The sequence below is a fragment of the Heliangelus exortis genome, chromosome 6 (genome assembly GCF_036169615.1).
Source record: "Heliangelus exortis chromosome 6, bHelExo1.hap1, whole genome shotgun sequence".
In the NCBI taxonomy this organism is placed as follows: Eukaryota; Metazoa; Chordata; class Aves; order Apodiformes; family Trochilidae; genus Heliangelus; species Heliangelus exortis.
Window position 1 is genome coordinate 6064215 of NC_092427.1, and position 21529 is coordinate 6085743.

General features: G+C 42.3%; 1 protein-coding gene across 1 annotated transcript in view; it reads right to left on the bottom strand.

The window, feature by feature from the left end:
* THSD7B (thrombospondin type 1 domain containing 7B) overlaps positions 1-21529 on the bottom strand; it is a 313731-nt gene that overhangs the window by 36424 nt on the left and 255778 nt on the right. The window lies entirely within an intron of this gene.

Genomic DNA, 21529 nt, shown 5'->3' on the forward strand with positions numbered 1-21529 from the left:
TCCATGCAACAAAATTTCCTTCATTTTGCTGCTGTGGAACTCTTCAGTTCCCACCATCTGTAAATTAACAGCTTTCTCTAACACCCCTCCCCCCCCAAAAAATGTTGTGGCCATAATATGCACGATCATAATCTGCTATTTTAAAATGAAACTATAAATTATTAAACCTTTGGCTAATTTTTTGCATTCAATATGGACAGTTATAATCTGCTATTTTAAAATGAAAAAAAAAATTTAGCCACAGGCTTAATAATTCACAGTTTCATTTTAAAATGGCAGATTATGACTAGGCATATTGAGGTCACAACAATAAAGAAAACTTATTTGCAACATTTTGGAGGTGGGGGAATAAGATCAACATACCAGTCTGAAAAAAAAACTGGTGCCCCATCAGAAAATTATTTTGGCATCAAATGCAAAAAAAAAAAGATTCCTCAGGAACAGAAAATTTCAGAAATTAAGTTTAACTGTGGGTTGGTCTGTAAATTGTGAAGAGGTTTAGCAGAGAGGAGAGAGTAAGACAAGCTGAAAAGTGCAAAATATGTGAAGGAGAATAGAAAAGGGAGAGGGAAGCAGAAGTCAGGAGAGGGCAAGCACAGCATGAAGTAGTAAGAGCACCAGGTTTCAGGGGGCAAAGGCAGTAGTACAATTAGTACCATTTTTCCTATATATTATTATTCACAAATTTTCTTTCATGATCTGTGCCCAAATAACAGAAGAGGATGTGCCAAATCTATTAGGACTACTATGGCAGGGATGAAATACACACAGTGATAACCTTTGGTACAACAATCTCCTTGAAGCAAGCAGGGGGATGCCCCTGCAGGCTTTTTGGGCAGCAGAGATGGTGTGTGATATCCCCAGCCTCTCCTGGACCTGCCAAAAGGGCTTTGAAAGGTCACAGCACATGGCACCCACCTCATGGCACCTTCCAGTACCTGAAGGTGTTACAGGAAAGCTGGGAAGAGACTTTTTACAAGGGCATGGAGTGATGGAGCAAGGGGGAAAGGTTTCAAGCACAAACAGAAGAGATTTAAGTTAGACATTAGGAAGAAATCCTTTCTTGTGAGGGTGGTAAGAGACTGGAACAAGTTGCCCAGGGAAGTTGTAGATGCCCCATCCCTGGAGAGGTTTGAACACCAGGCTGGACAGGGCTTTGAGCAACCTGACCTAGTGGCAGGTACCTCAGCCCATGCAGGGGGGTTGGAACTGGGTGATCTTTTAGGTGCCCAACAATAAAACCATGCTATGATTTTATGAAATGGGCTCATGACCACTGCAGGCCAAGGCAGTGGTATTTGCTCTCCCTCTGGGATGATGCACAGAGGAATTCACACTGTACAAAGTGCACGTGAAGGCTCAGTTTCCCAGACTGAGCAAGCAGCACCAGGAGTGCCATGCTCAGTAATGTTCTCTGGTGTGCACAGAGCAAAGAGGGAAAGGCTTGTGGTCAGCATCAGCAACTGGGGCGCCCACCAGCACGGGGGGACACAGCAGCACACCCAGCCCTGCATGAAGCCACCATCCTGCCCCAGCAGGCCCCTGTCACCTGGAGCAAGATACCAACTCCTGCAGCTGTTTCCCTGCCACATGCTGGGGAGAATAACAAACTCTCTTTAGGCACTGTGAAGCCTTCACCTTCCCCAAAGACAGCCAGGAGATGGATGTAGAGACAGAAAGTATTTATTAGTTTCCCCGCTTCACAGGGGGGGCAGGAAAAAAAAAAAAACAAGCTCTGGCTGTGTTGTCTGACAAAAGGATTGCTGAAGGATTTGTTGAAGAAGGAATTGTGTGCTGGGGTTGTGTTCAGAGTTTCCCTCATCACAGAGTGGAGGCAGAACTCAGAAAGAGCAAAGCACCAAACCTGGACAGAATTGGAGTCCTGCAGACAGGGAAACTGCAGCCCGGAGAGGAGGTGTTTCTTTGGGTAGTGCTAAGGGAGGTAAAACTTTTATTAATAATTTTGTGAAGCACCAAGTGGGTGCCTGTTCCTGCTTTTTAGACTTCTGGAGAGAAAGATGACGTTGGGAGAGGTGAGGAGGTGAAGGCATGGGTGATGCCTTCACATGGGTGACTGCACTTGCCCACAAGCACAGAGAGCCACAAATCCCTGCTGGCTGTGGGAATTTAAGATACTGTTTATTGCTCTAAAGGAGAGGATATCACTGTGAATCCCACAGGAGAGGATCCGAGCTCTGCAGGACTTTCAGGTCTCACCCCACCACTCACAGCAGCCACTGCCCCTCATTCAAGCCAACAGAGTTTGGAAATCCTGGCTTGTCTTGCTCAACTTTCATCACTCTGTTAACCCCTGTTAACCTTACTGAACAAGCAAAGCCCACCAGCAGATAGCTGTTGAGTCCTAACACCAAGAACCTGTACTACCACAATCCATCTCCTGAAAGACAGAAATTTAATGAAACAATGTGATGGACACCCATGATTCTGCACCGCTCGTGGGAGGAGATAGACCGTGGAAGTTGCAGAGTCTTGGTCTGTGTGGAGCTGCTGAGCTCAGCACCCAGGGGCCCAGCCTGGCTCCATCCCTTAGCACCTTGCATTTAAACCCTTCAGGTTACAAACACAATGAAAATACTTTTAGCATTTTAGGAAATTAACTGCTTTCCTCAGTCTTTTGTCATATCCACACACACTGAGTTTGGGGCTTGATCAACCAAAGTGTAAATTGATGTCTGACCAAACTCAATGGGAGTTTTGCTGCTGACATTCATAGCATTACTGCACCACTCTTTGTATCCCAATTAATCTGGGATACAATAATATATGAATCCTAAAATCAAGTTGATGGGTACAGGTCTAAATAAATTAAAGGGAAGAAGGACAAATGCTACTTTTTAAGAACCAAACTGCTATAGTTTTGCTTTAATAAAGTTAGCCAGCTCCCATTCACTCCACTGCAAACTCTGAGTCCTTGATAAAGTTTCTTGAAGGCGATAATTATTTCAACACGATATACAAATGCTAATCTATTTATTTTTTTTAAATGCTGACACTTGCACTTTAATGACCACTTGCTCAAATGCTGTGAATCATTAAAAGAAATGCATACCTAGGCTTCAGGTAGCTTTTCTGATGAGCACCTGAAGAGTAAACCAGAATGGGGTTCAACACTCATGAAAATCAGAGTGACTTCGTATTTCAGTGAACAGCAAGAGTTATGGTCCCTCAAGGTAAGTGCTGACTCTGGTTTTCCTTTAGTCAATATTTTAGCTTTTAAGACAGTAAATCTTGGTGTTCACCTCAACTAAAGTCAGTATCTGCTTATTATATTAGAACAACCAAACTGATCACTGTAGCAGTTGCCTGAGACCCCGAGGACAACCTCTGTGCTACTTATTTCTAACAAAAACGGGCTAAATTTTTTGCTAAAATAACTTCATTTCACTTTGCTGCCCTTATACTGAGGTTTCATTAGCCATAATGCATTGAAACAGCCAGAGGTAGTAAAACCCTACTTTTAAAGTAAGGAGATCACCACGAATTTCTAATAATGAGTTTCTTTTATTTAAGTCCTTAAAACTCAATCAAAATGGTACATTGTTAATTTCCTGTTTGATTTGGCAGATCTAAGCCCACATTTAAAAGCTTTACTGAATTAACTATATCTGAAGAATGAGTACTTGCACATTAACAAACACTACATCACAGAAATCACCTCATTAAAATTTCAAAATTAAATAGCTCTTTTTAAAATCAAATTGATTTTATCTCATGCTAGTTTATGTATTGATCACAGTCACCAGAAATATGCTTACCACTCTCCAGTACTAAAACTGATCATACAATTAATTTTCAAGAAATCTGGATTTCATAGAGCAGTTCTTTCAGTGATGAATACTTGTCTGTAGGCATTCTGAATGCTGCAAATAGCCACCAAAATAAAAAAAAATACTGTTGAAGAACATCTGACAGCAAAGAAGTTTGAATGAATCAGCATTCAGTAAGACTTCTGAAATTATTGGAATTCCTGAATTTTTTATGCCTCCAGCAGATAGCGACACAAATATTCGTGAAGCAAATTCAGCACTTTTAGTTTTCATTTACACCCAAATCAAAGAAGTTAGTGCTTTTTACCTCCTTTGTGGTTGGGGGAAAAAGAAAATCAATTAAAGGTTTGCTAAGGTTATGAAAAGCTTTCACTGGCATTAAATCAAGTTTCTAGAAAACTTCAAGCTGCATACAGTTTTGTAGCTGGCAAACGAATGTGATCAATTTTATTCTGAGTACAAAGCATGAATTGAGAGTTAGGGCAATAATTACTCCAACATAGACAGAAAGACTTGGCAATTCCCAGTCCCTGCCCTGCGGGCACTATGGAAGCTCATATGGAAGCAGACCCTTCACCATTCTCTAAGGGACTAACCATGGTGACAGCCTTCAAAAACTCTGCTCAGAAATGGCCTTCACTGAGTGGGAAGGCTAAAAGCAATTATCAATCCTCTGAAGTTTCCCTAGCTCTTGATTATCTATTTATAGCCTGAGCCTCAAAACGGCTCAACTTTAATCCTAATTTACACATGAGAAAACTGAGGATGAAGAATTAAGTGATTTATTAGTGGCTGGTGAGGGAGCCCTCGGGGAGCAGGGGACTGAATCTGGAAATGCCCTATTTTTTGCACTAGCTGTATGACATCTCAGCTTAAAATCAGAAAAGTTCCAAGAGAGAGATTTCAAGATGAAGCCATCAAAAAGGCAGCGCTGGAAAATTCTGGCAGTAAAATGAGGAAAAAGAAAACGAGGACAAACTAAGAAAGGGGCCAAGTATTCTTGCTGTAAAGACATCTGGATGCCCCCAATGCCCTCACCATGGCCTCTAAAAGCTTTTACTGTACCTCGTCTTTTGCTGGACTTGAAAAAATGCTCCAAGTAAGTTCCTTATTTTCTTCCAATGGATGATTAAATATGCAGAGACTGACACTGCTGTATTTCAAGTTCTTAAGTGCAACAAATAGAAAATGCCCTGCTTAGAAAGTAAATTGAAGTGAGTTCTGCCCAACCCCAGCTACTACAGCTCACACTTTCAGAACTAACAGATTGCCCAGCAAGGTTTATTAATTCATATTTACTACTGGTAAGTGGCTTCATTTTCTGTAAGATTGGTGCAGGCATTAAAACACCAAGCTGTAATACTGTAAAGCATGAGTGTGCCTTCCTTAAGGGCTTAAAAGAAGTTGGCATTATTCAAAATGAGAAAATAAGGGAGAACGTGTGGCTCCCAGCCCTGAACCTGTCTCCTCAGTTTAACTCAAGGTTTTACTGTCACTAGAGCCTCTGAGGAGCAGAACACAGCACAAGTATAACCTTGCAGGCATTGTGCAGACACTGGGTATTTATTTATATCAAGACAATTTAGTCTCAGTTATGCAAAAAAAAAAAAAAAAAAAAAAAAAAGGAGATGTTGAAGTGTGAATGGGGGATTTGTGAATGCAACCACAAATGGCCAGTTCCTGGGGCTCTGCTTCTTACTTTACTTTTTAATTGTTTCTTCACTATCAAGAAAATACTGAATCTAGGTGGAATAATAATAAATGCCAGTTTACTATGTTGTCAAAAATGGGGGCAAGGCAGAAACTCATTAGTGAGAGTTTCAGTGCATTTTTTGCTGATTCCAGAAGCTGTAGGTGCTGTAGCTTCTGCTGTTTCCGTCACAGAGCTAGACAAGCATAGCAAATTTAAGTAGATATAAATAAATCAATGTCCCATGTTTTTGAAACAGCACATTTTGCTGCAGCTGAAGGATAGTTTCAGAGGTAAAAAACGAATGTGGCACCTCTCTGGATGAAACTATTATGCAGTAATAATGTTGGATCCCATTCGAAAGAGAGGAAGGGTAAAAAAGCTGATTGATGAAGGACAACATTGAAGACCCTTTTCACTAAATGAGAACAATAAGATTAAGACAGATTGCAACACCAACCTGAGCCTTTGTAGATGTCCATGTTAGCAGGGCATGACAAGCAGAAAGGAAAGAAAATTATATATTCATTAGTTTAGCTGCTATATGAAACTATTGTGAAAAAAAATTTAAAAAGCTGAAAATCTGCTTAGATAAAATCACTACAACCTAAGGTTGCATTCAATTATTCGATTTCCCCATCTGTCAGAGAAAAAAAAAAATCTCTCAAACAGAAATGAGGCATTTATTTGTGAGTGAATGAAAAGCATGACTAAAGAAGAGCTCATTCAGCTCCACCCAGCAGTCCTCTGGGTATCACCAGTGTGCCCCATGATCAAAACCTCAGGGTAATTAAAAAAAAATTATAAAAAAAAAAATCTGTGAAGCTGAACTTGAATAGTGGTAAGAAACCCCACAATTACAGTGTATCAATTCCAACAGATATGGAAGGCTGTCAAATATTTCAGTCTTAATTAGGTGGCACTGTGCAATGCCTGCAGATGACAGGCAGACAGCACGCAGCCAGCTGGCCTTCCCCAGGTAGGACCCCACCTCCATGAACACCACCAGTAGCTCAAAGTAGATTTTCATTGCAGCAAAAAATAATTAAATGATAAAAATTCCACAAGGTGAACACACAGTGCATGTCAGTGTGGAGGTGTCTGGCACTGATAAATCCAGGGGTTCATGTGAGCTGCACTAGTTAAGTCTGTATGAAATAATATAGACTTATATGAAAGCATGCACAAATAAATCTCAGCTTTTGCTGACAGAGTCTGGGCAGCCTGATGCTCCCACTCCTCTCATCTCATTGAAACACCAAACAAAGATGTGCCCCAGAAGCCACCCAGGCTTGGGGACACAGGGATGCCACCACCTTGGCCCTCTGTCTGACCCATGCTCCCAGAACACAGCCTCCCAGAAGGTCCAACATCTTCCCTGACAGGGTATGACTGAGGGATTATTAGATCCAGAACCAAAGTGATCTGTCTCATGAAATGAAATAAATGCTGGTACTAAACACAAACAGTCCCACAGAAGCACTTTCTTTGTGAGCACCTGTACAATAGGCAATTTAGAGAAAAGACCATTAGAGCTCACTGCTAAGTTAAAAATGATGCCTCGCAGACAAAGTTTCAGCTCGAGTTTTTCTTTGAAGAGATTTTAAATCATTTCAAGGTCTAAAACCTTCAAATTGATATTCTATCAGTTTATTTTCACATCTTAAGCAAGAATGAATTAGCGTGGAAGGGCAGTCACACGTTTGTCCTTACAGACTATGATCTTGGGTTGACAATTTTCCACACAAGATTTAAAACCAGTTCGACAACAAGAACAATTTGATTGATAGCACTACAGACAAGAAATAGAAGAAAGTGGGAAGTGTAAGGCAGTTGAAAGTTATGTTTCTCTGAAACACACTCCCAGAAGACTACACCCCAGGCAGGAAACAGAGAGACCTGCAAACTGCTCCTGGGGCTTCCCACAGACACAGCAAGGAGCAGGCTGGTGTTATGTTCACCCAAAAGGAGGAATAGAAAGCTCATAAACTAATTGTTTAGTTAGGATGAGGCTGTCACTTTTCCCCCAGTCCCCTCAGCAGCAGCTCTGATTCCTCCTCATCAGCACCTGGATGCTCACAGGGAGAGCGGGACAGACGCTGATGGATGCGTGATAGATCCCGTGGCTTCAAAGCTCGGGAAGATCATCCACAGCCTGATTAGTAACTGGGGCTGGAAAATTTTCCTTAGAAGAGCAAGTTACTGCAGGAGCCAGGAGCCATGACAGCCTGTTGCATGGCATATTGATGGGAGCTGTCTGAGTGCCAAGACAGGCAGATGTTAGCACTGCGTTTAGAGGCGGCATTAACTGGAGCCTCTCTCTCTGTATAATTACAGGTAAGGCAGAACCTCCTCGCAGTGCTGCTGAGATTCCAGCCTGGTGATGAGCCAGATGAACTCACAGATTTGAAAGCAGCTACAATCACCCCACCACACTCTTAGAAATCCTGCAACTGCCACGATCTGACAGCTTCTGTTGATACTTCTTATGGGCGAATCCAGAAAGAAAAGCTTTAGGCACAGCAGAGCCGAGGTTTCTTTCTTTCCCAAACACACAGATTGGAGAAAAGGGATGTGCTGCAGAGAGAAACCAAGGCTCTACCTGTGACTGCTCCCCTGTAAGAATATCTATATTTAACCAACTAAAGGCTCCCTTGAGCCAAAAGCTAAATTCCACCCAAACTACTCCAAACATTGGAGTATCCTATCTCCCAAGCCAGGAGAAAAGAGGGATGTGCTTGCAAGGAGCTGCCTTACTGCTGTCTCTGCAGCTCTGGGTATCTTTCTGCTGCATTTCCATTTTTTTCTTTCAGAGCAGGGAATATATAAATTTTCAGGTTGCTACATTACTATCACTGGACAGTGTTTTGAGGTTAAATGTTTTACACAGACCTGTATTTTACAGATTTTACACATGAAGCAATGGAAAGTCTTCTGACTTTCCCTGTTCTGGGTCACGCTGCAGCAAGCAAGGATCATCTGAATATTTATAGGTACACCAGTAAAATCTGGAGGGAGAAAATAAAGTCTTGATCACAGTGAATTTTTGCTGCAGTACCTATTTGCTTAAAATGCACATCAATGGTGCTGGTTAATCAGAATCTATACAATACACAAACAGACATTTATGGGATAAATCTGACCAGGAATGACTGTGTAACTCTATTTACACACACGCCCATGCTCCTCAAATATGCATCTATGCTTTCTTTGTGCCTTGTATTTAAGGATTTTATGAGTGTCCAGGCTAATGGAAGCCTATCAGAAAGGAGAATTCCTTTTTTTTTTAGGTACCAGTGGGAAGCATACCCTGCAGTGTCCAGGAAGAGTATGTCAGGGCAGAAGTGATTCAGCAGTTCTCACACCTCTGCCTTTCCCTGGAGCACCACCTTCATGCATCCATGATTCTGGAAATAATGGAGCCAAAAAAGGCTGTTTCCCAAAACAGTGAGTAAAATGAAAAAGTAGAAGTCCATATGGAGACTATGCAAGAAAAGCTGTGCTTGGCAGTGTGTCCTACGCACAAACCACTCCCCCTGAAACCTTTTGGAGAATTAAATAATGCAACAGAGCAAATAGTATGGGGTATAAATTACAGGACACAGTAATTTATAGATCATAAAAATGGAGAGTGTTCACTCAGACAGCCCATAGCAAATTAGAAAAAGGGGAAAATTAAAAGGCAGAGAGAGAGAGAAGAAACCGGAGTTGATCTGGAAGGAACTGAAGAGTGAAAGAAATAAAAGGGAAATACCATTATCCATCACAGGAACCACATAGAGAAAGCCCAGCACTAAAAATAATCTATTTACAGTAGAGGAAGTGATAGGAAATGAAAGCTCCCTGAAGGGGTGAAGGGAAAGAAAGGTGAGACAAAATTGTTATGGTGGGCACTGACTCAGAAAGTTTGGCCAACAGGAAGGGCAAACTTGAAGAGGGACTTGTAATGACTTCTGGGTCAACAGGGTTACTTAGGAATGATGGAGACAAGATTGACCAGTAACCTTCAGAAGATGCAACGTGAGAGCTGGAGGAGGAAAGGCAGGGAGGGGTTGGCAGGGGGAGAGCAGTGAACTGCATAACAGCCAGATAAACTTTTATTCTTGGAAAACATTCTCCTACAGACATTAACTATAAGCAGTAAAAAATAACAAGGAGATGAATAGCAGGCAGCATGGGTTTGTCGAGAAGAAACTCTGTGAAATCATTCTGCTGTTCCTCAGTAACAGGATAACAGATGCTGTGGATAGGGATGAAATGGCAGGTATTACAGTGACTTTAGTAAGCCTTTTCCCCTGCCTCTCAGGCTCAGGAAATATGGTCTGGATGAATCTAATACTCAGTGAGTACATTGTTGGAACATCACACTCTGACTAGTTAATAGTGTAAAACAGGCAAGAAACCTCACACATAGGCCTGCAGAGCTTTATGTTCTGTATCCAGTCATATTCCTTGTTTTCATTAATTTGGAGCTGATGGAATGAAAAGGATTCTTCCCAACTCTGCAGATGCTGCCAAGGTGAGAGGCACAGTGAGCAATGAGAGGACAGGAACAGAATTCAAAACTGGCTTCATGAATTGGAGAAGTGAACTGAAAAACTAAGCTGAAAGAGCTGTACAGAACTACAGTGATGAGACATTGACCACTCAACAGAGTGAACACAGGGTGGCAGACAACCAGCCCCTGCATGGCACCACTGCCCTGGATCCAGAAATTACAACCATAAAGTGTGGTTCAGTGATGTCCTAAAAAGAAAAGACAAATGTAGTCTGTAGAAGACTGACACACCACGTCAGCTGGGGCATGGATTCAGCATGGGAAGTATGTCCAGATGTGTGGCCTCAACTTTATGAGAAATCTGAAGGACTGGAACCAGCTGAGAGCCACTGGATGACAATAAGTTTAATAAGAGCAGAATCAAACTGCTGAGGTGAGTGGTGGCATTTGCACTGTTGCTTCACAGGTACACATTTAAAACACCACTACAATTAGTGACAATCTATATGATGGTAAATCTGTCAGGGAAGCATGGTACCATTGTCAGATAAAATAGCAATATTGACTCATAAAAAGAAATAAGTCTGCTGTATCATACCAGATGCAGAGTAGCAAAAAGACACCTGAGAGAGCTTTAAAGAGATCCTCCAGCAGCAGGAAACTATCTATCTGCAACATCACAGAGCTCTGTGCTGGCTAATTCACTGCTGTCTTGAATAAATCACAGACTTCTAGGCTGTATTTTGGAAACCAGGGACCCTCTTCTACCTCATACAGAAACAGGACAGTGGAATTACCATTATATTAAATATTAAATGCATTCTTATAACATTGCCTACAATCCTAGCTCCTCAGTTTGAAAGTAATATTGATAAGGACAGAAGAGTTTAAGGAAACCCAGAAATTAAAGGTCTGAAAAACTTATCTTACACTAACAGACTAAAGAAATTTTTTTTATGTGAGAGAGGGGGGGGAAAGGATTTGGCCAGTTTTGAGAATATACAGAGAGGATTTATCTTAGAAGGAAGAGCTATTTTTTAAGATTTAACATTCCCAAGGCTGAGAGCTGCAGTTAGACAAATTCATACTCAAATTGTGAAAAAAAGGTAACTTTTTTAACAAGAAGGAAATTAATTGCTGGATCATCTTATCCAGGGTAAATCCTACTTCAGCTGAAGTATATGCCAAGGTTCAGTGCTGTTCTACAAACTGCTGCCTCAGCTCCACAGGCAGGGATGTGACCACAAAGTGAAGGAGTTTATGCTGTACAAGAGGTCAAAAGAGACCATCTGGCCTTAGGAGCTCTGAACAAGGAATTCCACAGAAGACTTCTAAATCACATATTAACCACTAAGAGAGTACCACATTTATTAACCCATGCTACAAACTTAAAATATAAATTATAGGTTAAAGTTGAAGGGATGCCTGTGTGGATTTACATCCGTTTTGAGAGGCTGACAAAAAAAAAAATAATAAATAGTTCTACACGATAGGTCAGAAGTACACTGAACTTCAGCCCACCTATGTATTGTCCCATAAATGTAGGTTCCACAAAGATGGCAATATTTTATTTAATGCATCAGCTCTAGCTACTGAATTGAAACCAAGAGAAGAGATGGAGTTGAACAGAGATAATACAATTTTTAGCTAGGTCATGGTGTTACCAGTAGCATGCAGGCTAGAGGAGGAAAATGAAAAAAACAATTATTTAAATGAAGCAAACACTCTCTTGGCTGCATCTGTTCATCAATATCTTCTGCCATTTCTCAGCTGTAAGTCTGGTGTGTTTAAAGTAGATGGCATACTTGGAAATGCAGATTGTGCTCTCCTGCCTCTGGACAGAGGTTTCCAGGTCTTTGGTTTGCTTCTCACTCCTGCTGGTTTTTATTGTTAACATCCCTTGCTTTGCAGTGCCTCCTGCAGGTATGCATGGACATCACTAAGAACTTGAGTTGTTTGAAAGGAAGATGAAAAGAAAGGAAAACAGTGAAAATAACTGTAGCTGCACGGGAGCAAAGGACAAATATTCACTGTACAGAAATGCATTTCAGTGAAATAAAAAAAAAAAAGGGGGAGAAATGTGGTAACAAGGAATACTGACAGCAACAGGGAAAGGGGTGAAGGCAAAGCAAAATCCCAGAGGGAGAGGCCCACTGTGTTTTACAAACATTTGCCAAACTACAACCTGAAGCAAAATAGGGCTGAGGCAGGATAGAGGCACCCAGAGAGGCATTGCCAAAGTTCTTTTGCACTAGAAAATACACAGAGCCCTGCTGGAGTCTACTACAGATGTTTCCTTGTAGCTGGGGGAGTCCTAGAAAAGTTTCTGATTGCAGAAGATGCATCAAGCAGATCAGAATCCCTGGGAAATAGGCAGTGTTTAGAAGGATGCTGTTTTACCAACTGGCAGTTCTAGATTGACAACTCTCCCACGATCATTTTCAGCATATTTTACACAGTCACTTTTGGAGATCTTTGCTTTCAGGGAGCAATGGAGGCACTGGAGGCAATCTCCATCCTCTGGATATCAAAGCTTCCCTCCCAGCACAGCTCCACACCAGCACACAGGGCCCAGGCACATCCATTCCTCCAGCTGCTTCTGGCCAGCTGAGCCAACAAACTGAATGCAAACAAATCCTCTTTGCCCGGGTATGTCAAATTGGGAAACAATCCACATTTCATTGCCTTTTCATTTAGACTGATAAATAACTTCTGAGATGAACACTAGGCAGCAAGGAAAGTAATTGCTCGCTCAAAGTTGCATTTAAAAATACTTAAGCAGAGCATTAAATTCCCCTGAGTGTTTATCATATAGACATCAGACAGTCTGCAAATAACATTTTTATTTGTCAAATGTTGACAGGGCTAGACTGTGAAGGACTGACATGCAACTAATTGTTTCAAATGGGTATAGAGAAGTCTGCCCTGGGTATAAACCACTGAAAAATCCAGTACATTTTGTATAAATAACACTTGGGGTTGTTGGGTGGTTGGTTTTGTTTTTTTTTCAGATGGTATAATGGAATAATCCAGCTGCCTTCTGTTAGCTTCTATTACTATCATATCAACAAAAATTATCAGAGAAAAAGTGCCAAACAAAATCCTTCTTGTGCACCATGGAAATGGAAAAAACCCCAAAACAGTCAACTGAGTAGTGCTGGTATTTGTGCTTGTCTGTATTAGATCTGGAAGCATTTTTCTTAATAAAACCAAAAGATGCTACAAATTGGAGGAAAACATAAGCCTGATTTAACCTTATAAATTCTGTGCACAACACTTCTCAAGGACATCGCTTGCCTTTCAAACTCTTCCAAATACTGGACACCAATGAAACCAAACCCAGGTTTATAACTGCAGTGGTCATCAAAACTCAGGATATTCCAAATAAAGAACCCAAATCATGATACTTATGCTTCTCTGCTCCTGCATGGCTATCCCATGTGTTGGATGGAGGGCTATGGAGCAGGAGGTGCTCTTGTGAAGCACAAGGAAAATAAGTGGGCAGCACTGCCAGCCAGCCAGTTCCCCAGCAGCACCTCCAAGTTTCCTACACAAAAGGAAAGGAGATTTCTCTTCCTCACTCATCCTGAAAAAATGCAGTTGCACCTATGCACCACAGAGCAAAACCAATGGAACACAGGACAAAGTCTTAGTGCACACTGGGCAGGAGCTCCATGGTTTTACACATCATGCAGAACCCATCAGAGATGTCCCTGCTGATGGAACTTGAGATTTCCACTAAAAAGGAAAACACGTAAGAAACATCAGAGCCACCTGGCACTGGCACTGCAGCCCCCCCAGACCAGGTGAAAAAGCAGCATCTACTCCAAGCTGTTGGCAGGTACAAAGAACACAAGGACCTATGGTGTTCACAGGGTCAACCTGAGAGAAAGGGGCCTCACTCAATTCTCTGACACACCCTCTGGAAAAGACACTTCAATTCTTTCCAAAAATTCAGGTTTTTTTTGCACTCCCAGCATCAAGATACAATACCAGTGGGGAGGACTGGAGCAGAAAAGATGCTAGTAACTGACACTATTTTACTGGACATGCTTTTAAGAACTCCTGAGGATGATGTTAGATGCCAGAGTGGGTAAAATATCCCTTTCCTCGGGGAAGCATTATGGGAGGCTTAAAGAAAATGAGGTGAGGTGCTCTAGGAAGACCCCAGTGGTCTCCAGCAGAGGTGTCTGGTGGCAGCTCTAAAGAACAGAGGACAAAGCAGGATCAATAAGATCAGCACCTTCATGGGGTGCAGCAATACACACACTCAATACTTCTTTACAATGTCCCTACTTGTACCAACATACATTTCAAACAATTCTAACAATAAGAATGCACGTTTTAGCTGGGAATTAGACCCCTCAGACTGAATGTCCATAGAAGTCTACCTTTCTTGGTTTTCCCAAAGCAAGGTGATGCTAAGCATTCAACCTTTTCTGTGCCACATTGTCCCTTTTGAATTGTTTTCTTCATAAGCTCTGCTTCAGCCTGTTCTGGGTGCAGCTGGTTGATCAAACAAATGCACCCCAGGAAGAAGTACAGACACTTAGACTGTGCTCAGCACAGCTCAACAAATGAACACAGTATAACTTCACCCATGCAGCATGGCATGGCACCTCCCCACCACAGCCAAGAAACAGAGGACCCCACCAAGGTGACCCCATTTCACCTGTACAGATGACACCACACAGCACTGCAAACTTACGGAAATGTTCAAGCACCTCTGCAGGAGGCCATACTGCAAAATGCAATAGCAGATGGGAGCAAGCACTTCTCCAGTGAGGTTGCATTCTCCATCAGGCTGGCGGGGTGGTGGAGAGGGGGGGGCTCACCTGACACAACTGGAATAAGGGGGCCATTCCCACAGACACTTTCCAGCACTCACACAGTTCTTATTCTTCTCCATAGCTCCACTCCATCAGCAGAATTACACGCAGCAGCAATCCTCACCCAGACCTCTGGTAGCACCTAATGAACTTGAGAAACTCCTGAAGGAAGAATTAGTTTGCTCCTGTATCAATAGCTCTTCCCATCTGAAAAGGGCATTGTCGTATAGGTTGACTAGCTAGGAAGATTTTTCCTTATATTCAGCCTGATTCCACTCTTTTAATTCCACCCCATTATCCCAGCTACACCCCAGGGCCCCATCCCATGTAACCGCCTTATTTCCTTGATATTTATGCCCTTTATGTGTTCAGGAGCTGTTATGAATCCCACCAGACAGCACTCAGCCCCAGATGCCTTTTCATGCCAGTCTTTGGCAGCTGGGTGATAGAGCTGATGTTAAATACAGCACAAATTCCCCTTCTGAAACAGCCCGGGCAGCACTAAGGGGCTGTAAGGCTCCAGGCCCCACAAGCCCTTGGAGTCTTTAACATAAACACACTCAGGTTTATCCAGACTTTGATGGAAAAGGAGAACTGAACATTCAAACATCACTTTTCTTGCTCTCCCCTGGCTGCTTGGCCCATTTAGCCTGCTCTTCCCACACATTAAAGGGGAATGTCTACGTTTATTACACAACTCAGTGTTAGATCAGCACATTTAAGTTGTTTACACTCAACTCAGCTGCCTCAGCAAAGAACCACTGAGCTCACTCTTATGGGATTAAGTTCACTATTTTCTCCTAATTGGGCCGAACTGGCTCCTAGGATGCTCCGTGGTGCTTTTATCTGCATTCTCCCACAAACTGGAATTGTGTATCTCCATACTGCATACCTGTTCTTATTCATCTTGGAGATAAACCTAAGAAGATTATACTGGTTGGCTTCTCAGGTTCCTGCAGATTATCACCCACAAGGTACCTGCCCCCATGTACGTGTGCCTTATCTCCCTCCAACACTTCCCAGTTTTGAATGTTTCTGATTTTATGATAGTGCCTGAAAAGTAGCCAGGGTCTCCCTCTGTGGTTTGCTCCTTCTAAAAACACACTCATTTTCTCATTCCTTCACTGCCTCCTTTGTCAATACACCATTTGGGACAATAACCTGAAAGCATTTATTGCTATCAGGGCCTGATATATATGTGCAGGTTTTCCAGAATCACTTGGTCTGTCAGCCACAGAGATTCATCACAGCATTGCGTGTCAGAAACTTGGAGGCAAGGAATATCCAATGTTTCCTGGAAGTCAGAAGAAATATAGTGACCATCCTTTCCTCCTGACCTAGCCTGACCTAGCTCTCCTTAGGCTGCAGAACATTTCTCTCTAAAGATTATGATTCTTTAATATGCACATTAAGAAAAACATGAGGCTAAAACACAAGTACTGCAGAAATTCAATCATCCTTTCAGACATTACCAAGCAGAGGGAATCAAAGTGTTCAATGGAATGCAGATACCTTTGTGCCTGAAAGCCCTGCCTGGGCTTCTGAAATCATAGAATCATTTTGGTTGGAAAAAACCTTTAACAGGATCAAGTCCAACTGTTAACTCAGCACTTGCCAAGGCCACCACTAAACCATGTTCCTCAGCACATCTCCAGGGCTTTTCAATCCTTCCAGGGACGATGACTCCACCTCTGCCCTGGGCAGCCTGTGCCAGTGCCTGACAACCCTTTCATCAACGAAATTTTTCTCAATACCTGATACAAACTCCTCATGGCACAACTTGAGGCCATTCCCACTTGTAACTTGGGAGAACAGAATGACAACTGTTGCGTGGGATGAGTCTCGCCGCGGGAGTCAGTCGAGCTAGTGCTGGCTCGGACAGTATCAGGAGCTAACTTTGATCCGTCCGGCTCTGGAATTCTGCCCGGAAACCACACCTACCGAACCCGGGCATGCGTGCCTGGGCTAGCCCCAGCTGGGCACAGGCGGGGGGGGCACTGTCCGGGCACTTGCTGCCTACAGACAACCACCTGGCCAACACCTCCTTTCAGGCAGCTATAGAGAGTGAGAGCATCCCTTAGCTTCCTTTTCTCCAGACTAAACAACCACAGTTCCTTCAGCCGCCTCTCCAGACCTGTGCTCCAGACCCTTCCCCAGCTTCCTTGCCCTTCTCTGGATACACTCCAGACATCCTCAGCCACATCAGGAAGGTCAGCTGGCTGATGGGGATTTTATTCATGTTAAATCTTTATTCAAAGCTTACAGCTTGGTCTAGGCAGGGCATGGAAGCTCCTGCAGGAGAAGTAGGACAATTACTTGGCCTTCAATTCAGAAATTGGCAATTTCTGAAAGCAGAGATGATAATGGGAGGCAGGGAAATTCTGGCTGCATCAGGACAACACAAGCTGGAGCCTGGCAAGCTCAGCCTGGGGGCAGTGGAGCCATCAGGTATGGATTCACATCCAGGCAAGGACTGCCTGAGTGGCAATTTGAGCCCAGGATCCCTGGAGACCAAGGGTCTTCCTGAATTATTTGTTGGGTTCAACAGGTGAACTTCGATTTCACCTTATTTGATTCCACTCAATCACCTCCCATAACATTTAATTACTTTTTATTTATTTATTTTCTGCCCCTCTTTCCCAGTGAATTTTTCTTTCTTGTATTTTTTTTTTTTTGTTCAGCCATGTGCAGATGATTGTCTCTTCTTAGAGGAAAATACCACTGTCCGTTTTCCCAACAATAATATCTCATAAATGCACAGCTTGGAATCATAAATACCAGAAATAAAACATTATTGAATAACACCAATAGAACTTTACAACTAGTTCAATACAGTATTAGTTTCAGGATAATAAAGTCTTATTTTCAAAGTTATTTATAGGACTTTCATCAGGTTACCTGGGATGTTATTTCACCATGCATAGCTCTTTTTTCTTTAATATTCAGCTTGAATCATCTCTGAAATCAGAGCTGAAAAACCTCTTGGTTAATCTGTTGTTTTAAGTGTCAGTACAATTTCCAGACAGTTCAAGAATTATAAAGGTTGAAAGGATCACTCCAGCTCATACCTCAGTATTCATTAATAATGACTTTTAAAATACCCTTTGAGAAAAAAAAATAAATTGTAGCCTCAAGTTTCAACACATGGAGCTTTGCATTTGAGTGGCTGCTCATGCTTACTTGAGCTCCTGAAGAAAAGGGAGTGATCCCAAGGATGGCATGAGGGCTAAAAAGCCTTTTCATTTCAATTTTCACTGTGGGAAGAGGGAGTTCTGGAGGAGTCAGTAATTACTGACTTGTCTGAGACACCATTTGTTTTCTAACTCCTAACTTATCATCCTGAGTGGCCCTCTGTCTGTGCAGCCCTCCAAGAGACACTGACCCTAAGCTCTGCTAATTGCTCAGGCACAAGAACTGCTGTCAAAAATGTACTCAGCAGGCATTTTCTTATGAAATCTATCAGAATGTCAGTGAGAAGTTTAGCCCTCAGAGATAAAAAAAAAAAAAAATTAAAAAAATGAGAATGGCATTTATGAGTTTGACAGGATTTTGCTGCAAAAGTTAAGGGGAGAGATGATGGGGTGGGAGAGACCCAGAAGAGGACAGGGGATTGCTGCAGATCCAGTACAATTATATTGGGGTCAGCCACTGGCAAGGCACCTGTCTGAGGTTTAGCATTGCACTGATGGAAGCCACTGATTTCCCAGGCATCCCCCTGACATATTTTAACACAAGAAAATGGTCAAACTGTATCTGGATGCCTCTATGAGGATTTTTTTTTATTTCCTTCAGACTTTCTCTGAAGAATGAATTCAAACATACTCAAACACTCATGACATTTGCAAAGTTTTGGAGGTTGCCAGTAACTGAGAGCTTTGGGTGTGCAGATTTTTCTGCCAACAACATAAGAAAATGCTCTTATTAAAATTAAAACTTCTGGCAAGTAAAGACAGCACTGCACTTGTTAAAAAAATTACATTGTTAAATAGATCAAATAAATATTTTTGACCCACAAGCATGGTCAGATCTTTTAATCTAGTAAACCATACTTGAAGACACATCTTTGTGGAATTGCTCACATCGTTGTAAAAATAATAAACATACAGAAAAAAGGTCATGGACTAATGCAAGACATTGCATTACAGAGAGCAAGCCACCTCTGCAAGAGAAGGAGTATGTAGTCGAAGTTCTTTCCAAAACCAGTTTAATGCTAACCTGCAATCTCATTTACCTAAAAATAATGAAAGAGGAAGGGAAAACCCACCCAAAATTATGATTAAAATGAAGAGAAAAGAACATTTACCAGATGTTCAGGCTCTCCACCTACGTTTATCCTCTTGATTTCTTACACTTCCTTTCATTTAAAAGATGTATTAATAAGATCATGGATCATAATAATAAAACAGGTGGCATTAAACCCCATTAATTTAGGCATAAGTTAAGGCATGCTACATTCCTTTCACCTCTTTACATTAACCATGGAAGGATGGCAGCCTCCCAGTTTTAAAGATTAATGAGAATATCTCCAGTGTCTTTGTTTTTCCAATTTCACTTTAACTCCCAACTTATCCTACCCTAGGAGCTAATCCATTCCCATTTCTTCTTCCCCAGAGCTCAGTGATCTAGACCTACACTTTAGCTATTCCTACACTTTACTGCTATCACGGATGAGGTTACTTCTATTGACATTGGAAGACGCACATAGAAAACCACATGGGAAAAGAAAACTTCACTATCCCCCTTTTCTCCATCTCTTTCTTACTGGAGCAACACATCAGGGAAAGTCAGGAGCTGCTAAACAGCCTCACTGCAGCTAATTATAAATAATATTGCTGCCTGACCTTTCTGTCCTTTCCTTGGTGTCTTCCTATAGGAACTAACAGCCAGCCCTATACTAGCAGTGAATTCTCTCCTTAGTTTTTGTTTAACTCCTGTTTAACTAGAGATGACAACCTTGGAATCATCCTGAAAAAGTGGGAAATGCCAAGGCAGGAATCTTATGGGGGTTATCAATCCTCATCCTCCACCATATTTAGCTTTATGGTAAATGAAGGCAAAAGGGGAGCAGGGAAGAGGGACTGATAGCTAAGGAAGAACCTATATATTGGAGGAAGGACCTCTATTATTTATGATACATGAACACATGGACAAGATCAGATAAACCATTGGTTAAAACAACACTGAAATTAAGAATTGTTAGCACTTGGGCAGAATTGGTAGGACAACAAGATGACAACAGACTCTGCCCAGCAGGGCACAGGCAGAGGCAAGGAGGGAACAGATGGATGAGAATGAAAGGAAAAGAGCTCACCAAACGCAGGAGTCTCATGGTCAGAATAACATCAGCAGGGATATCATCTTAAAATGGTATTTGAGAGAAGGGGGGGTAATACTTTAATGTATTAAGTGGTAAGTTTTGACCATTGATGTAGGCAGTGAGGGACATCACCCAAGGTGGCAGGGAAGAGGGGATCAAGCAGGCAGCTACCATGGAGCACAACCATATGGAACAGCCAGAACAGCAATGGGGGTCATGCTGCTGGAAGGTAGAGGCAAGGACATGTTCATAGAATCATAGACTGGATTGGGCTGGAAGGGACCTTAATCATCGAGTTCCAAGTCCCCTGCCATGGGCATAACACCTCCCACCAGCCCAGGTTGCTTCGAGCCCCATCCAACCTGGCCTGGAACACAACTAGGGACAGAGCAGCCACAGCTTCCTTGGGCAACCTGTGCCAGTGTCTCACAACCCTCACACTAAATGATTTCCTCCTTATATCTAACCTAAATCTCCCCTCTTTTGCTTTGAAACCCTCCCCTCTTGTCTTATCACTCCATGCTTTTGTATAAGATCCCTCCCCAGCTTTCATGTAGCCCCTTCAGATACTGGAAGGTGCTCTAGGCTCTCCTTGGAACCTTCTCTTCTTCAGGTTGAACAACCCAAACTCTCTCAGCTTGCCTTCAGAGGAGAGGGAACACAGCCCTCTGCCCCCCTCTGATGTTCACTGGGCTGATGAAGCTGAGGAAAAGGCAGAGATTGTTGTGGGGAGAGCTGGAATTCTTCTGAGAGGCAATGGTACATCCAAAATCCTCTCAGAAACACTGGCAAAGCCCCCGCAGGGTGTTCTGTGACTCCAGGCACAGAGATGCTTTCCTGTGCCTCCCAGCTGCTGGGGGGATTCTGCTTTTCAAGGGAAGGTTCGAGTTCACCCTCCTTTGATGCTTAACACAGTTTAGAAAACCACAATGGAATATTTTTTTCCCTGATATGGAGAGCAGAAAGCAACAGAATTAGAAGCTGGGCGAGATGAAAACTAACTACTGTGCAGGATACCACCTCAGGGGCAGGAGAGGGCAAATACATGCAAACATTTCTTGCTTCTGCCAAAGATCAGTCAGATTTCCAGAACTGGAGCCTGCTCTCATTTTTACAGTTTTGGGTTGTTTTTTTGTTTTGTTTTGTTAGTTTGTTGTTGGTTTGGGTGTTTTGTTTGGTTTTGGGTTTTTTTGTTTTTTATTTTGTTTTGTTTTTTTTAAATTCTATTATAAAATCAGTCCTGGCTTCCAAGAGTGTGAGATATTGCAGAGACAGATCTAAAACATGTTAATGCCATGAGAATAATGGTGACAAAACCTGGAGGTACTTTGTATGCTACGCAGGTACGTTTGGATTCCAGGCTTCCTGAATTTGTTTCCTGATTTTGGTGCTTTTACTTGTGCTTTC